The following is a 4088-nucleotide window of genomic DNA, read 5'->3' on the forward strand; positions in this document are numbered from 1 at the left end:
TGATAACAGCTTACTCTCCCCCAACCCCACTTGAATTTTCACCGCCTCAGTGAGACACCCTGACTTCCTTCAAATTCATCTGGTTATGTAAGATTTTCAGATGTAGTTCTTTAAGTGGAAACAGTGTCCCTACTCATTTAATCTCCTTAAAGCATGATACAGTCGGGCACACAGCAATAGCAAAAAAAAAAAAAAAAAAAAAAAAAGAGCAATGATTATGTGCTGCTAATCTGATTTTTTCAAAATCTACAAAGCAAAGTTTTCAGAAATACTTGCTAAACAAATCATTTTTTAAAGCTGCCCATGACCAGGTCTCTTGCTAGGATGTGTGTAAGCATCAAAGAGAGAAGCCAGCAAATGGGACCAGAGACAAGGGAAGTACCAAGCAAGAAATAAACATGTGCTGGTGACTTGCTGGTTAGCACACACTGTAAAGTAAGAGCACCAGCAGCCAGAGTCATTAGGCAGAAATTTGAGCTATGAAGGTTCCCACTTTCCTCCAAGAAGTTTCCAGTTTTCACAACAATTTCCCAAGCAAAGTCACATTGCATACCTATCAGTATTCTGAATTCTCTATCACCCTTCCCACTAATGAGAGAAAAAAAAAAGTTCAAGGGAATATGAAAAACCTGAACTCTGGCTGCTACCATCATGTCTATGCAGCGCAGAAACCATAAACTTTGTCCTTTTAATGATACAAAGCTCTATTTGAATAATGAGCATTTATGGAGGAAAGCAGAGTTAAAACAATACGCTGATTGACAATCACAAAAATGTAGTTTCAAAGTATGTCTCCTCCTCATCTTCAATCTGCATCACTTGTTAATTTTTTAAAGACTATAACAATATCCCTCTGACAGTATAAGGTGCATATTAAATGAAACACTGGCTGTAAACCATTTATGGTCAATGCCTGACACTCAATAAATTCCACCCAAATGGGAAATATCCAAACAACCTCCTGAGCCTCCCCTACTGTGCCTGAGTTTTGTGTATTAATATCCTCATAGCTACATTGTTACTGGTAATAACATAAACTCATAGCTACGTGGTTACAGGTAATAACATAAATAACTAGTATGCTGTTCAATAGAAAGGTATTGAGTAAATGTATTTTCTTCCCTCACAGCAAAACACTTTTTCCAAAATGTAATTTCCATTAAGTGTAGTATGAGTTAAATAGAGAATCTAAAACTAAAGACAGACCAAAAAACTTCCAGTAGACAGGAAGTTCATCCTCTAATAACATGGATAAATCAGGGGAATGACACCAAAAATTTCTAGTGTCTGACCCTTACTGATGTATTAATCAGGGTTCTCTAGAAGAACAAACACGATTTTTAAAAATGAATGAATATGATGGCCTTTTTTAGGATTTCTATTGCTGTACCAAAACATCATAACCAAAAATCAAGTTGCAGAGGAAAGGGTTAAATTGGATTACACTTCCACATCACTGTTTATCACTGAAGGAATTCAGGACAGTAACTCAAACAGGGAAGATTCCTGGAGGCAGGGGGCTGCTTACTGGCTTGCTTCCCATGGTTTGATCAACCAGCTTTCTTATAGAACCCACAACCAACAGCCCAGGGATGGCACTACCCATTATGGACTGGTATTGGTGAAATTCTTAAGGCCACTCCACGTAGTTAAAAGGGAGGTTTATTTTGTGGGGTAACTTACAAATGAAGGGGTAGGTTGCAGGGTCTGGCAAAGCTATGGCGCAGTCTGGCGGTGTTCTCGGGAGAACTCTGCTCAGTCTACCTCCTGTGTCCAGCGTCCCCGAACCAAGAGAGAGCGCCCTCCTCTCTATCTTGGGTCTTCCACTTCCTCCTCCGCCCCGCCTTGTGGGCGTGACCATTACCAAAGCCTCAATGGGGGTTGGAACTTCCAGGCCAATGCTGGGATGGCTATCCACTACATCTCCCCCTTTTGTCTAAATAAGAAAGTTCTAACCTAATACAAGACTATATACAAAGAGATGGTTATCAAATATTGTCCAGGAGTAATGAGGGATAATGACCTAGATAAGTTGGAATTACAATAAGTGCAAACAACATCAAGCAAGAAACACATAGTGAAATCCAGGGAAGTCTAGAGCATGGGTAGGTGGCATGTTACAAAGATCATTCCAAAAGGTGTTCTGTCCTAAAGAACCTGAATCTAATACTTAATATATTCTATCTAAGATATTATATATGTATATATACTAAGTTGTAACTATTACTGCTAATCTTCAACCTCATCAAAGACCTGAGAAGGAATACAATAATACCTGAGAAATGGGAGAAGGACGCAAGCAACTTTTGGGAGTCTTGCAAGAGTAGACAGAGACAGCTGGCAGCCTGGACAGTCACCTAATGTTTCTCAGCATCGTTGGTGCATTCAAACTGGCTACAGGCCTAGTGTATCTGACAGACCATTTTCAGAAGCAGGAATTCTGAAAGACCATCTTACCCTGTCTTGGCAAAGTATAGTGGTTGCTTTCCTTGTGTCCCACTTGTCCAGAAAGGACAGCATTTGTACTGTCAGCAGTTGAGGCAAGGGCAGTTCTTTGCCCAGCAGGCCATTTTGTGCCAAGAACACAAACTTCCAAATGGAAATGTCTTAGAAGCCCGGCTAGCTCAGTCGGTAGAGCATGGGACTCTTAATCCCAGGGTCGTGGGTTCGTGCCCCATGTTGGGCGCCAGATATTGGTGAAATTATTAAGGCCACTCCACGTAGTTAAAAGGGAGGTTTATTTTGTGGGGTAACTTACAAATGAAGGGATAGATTGTAGGGTCTGGTAAAGCTATGGCGCAGTCTGGCGGTGTTCTCTGGAGAACTCTGCTCAGTCTACCTCCTGCGTCCAGTGTCCCCAACCAAGAGAGAGCGCCCTCCTCTCTATCTTGGGTCTTCCACTTCCTCCTCCGCCCCGCCTTGTGGGCATGACCATTACCGAAGCCTCAATGGGGGTTGGAACTTCCAGGCCAATGCTGGGATGGCTATCCACTACAGACTGGGCCCTCTCCCATTGATCACTAGTTGAGAAAATGTCCTAAAGCCTGGTCTTACGGAGGCATTAACTCCACTGAAGCTCCTTGATCTCTGATGACTTTAGCTTGTGTCAAGTTGATACACAAAACCAACCAGTACACCTGACCCCTTGTCAACCTGACACATAAACACATCACTATTAAGCTATAACTCTCTTTCTTATTCATCCCCAAGATCTCACATTAAAATTAAAAATAATTTTAAAAGTCCCACAGTCTTTATAAATTCAAACACATTAAAATTTCAGTCTTTTTAAAATATTCAATCTCTTTTAAAAGTTCAAGTCTTTCATCTGTGGCCTCCTTTAAAGTCAAAATTAAATACATTCAAGAGGGAAGAACCAGGGCACCATCACAATCTGAACCAAGCAAAATAAAATTCCAGTAGTATAAATAAATAACTCAATATTCAATTATTTGGGATTCACTCACAATCTTCTGGACTCCTCCAAAGGGCTTGGGTCACTTCTCTGGCTCTGCCCTCCATAGTCTTCTAGGCTCCAGCTGGCTCCACTCCACTGCTGCTGCTGTTCTAGGTGGTCATTCCATGGTTCTTGCATCTCCAAGATGCTGGGGTCTTCTGCTGCATCTCACCAATAGCCTCTCAAAGGCTTTCTTCATGGTGCCAAGTCTCAACTTCAGTCTTGGCCCTTCAACTGTCACTGAGGCTGCACCTTCACCAATGGCCTCTCCTGGCCTCTCACAGTGCCAAGCCTCATCTGCTCTCCATGACCCTTTCATGCCTTCAAAACCAGTACCACCTGGGTGACTCTTACCAAGTCCAGCTGCTAGCAGAAGGTACAACCTTGGCCACTTCTAGAACACAGCTTCTCTGTGTTCTCAGGAAACACTTCCCAGAAGGTTTCACCTCAGTAATGCTGGTCTCTTCTTAATCACCACTAATTTTTTAGCTCCACCAGACCAGCATCAAGTATCCCAGCAAACTAAAGTTTTGCTTTAGTAGTTCTTCTGTCTTGTTAATCACAGCTGGTTCTTCAGCTCCAGCTAACCAGAACCACAGAATCTTAATTCGAAATCACATATGGATCTGAT

General features: G+C 42.0%; 1 non-coding gene across 1 annotated transcript; it reads left to right on the forward strand.

Moving 5' to 3' along the window:
• Positions 1–2613: 2613 nt before the first annotated feature.
• On the forward strand, positions 2614–2686 carry Trnak-cuu. Its single transcript has one exon. It is a non-coding gene; the product is annotated as a tRNA-Lys (tRNA).
• The last annotated feature ends 1402 nt before the right edge of the window (positions 2687–4088 follow it).

Source organism: Onychomys torridus, chromosome 13 (assembly GCF_903995425.1).
Source record: "Onychomys torridus chromosome 13, mOncTor1.1, whole genome shotgun sequence".
In the NCBI taxonomy this organism is placed as follows: Eukaryota; Metazoa; Chordata; class Mammalia; order Rodentia; family Cricetidae; genus Onychomys; species Onychomys torridus.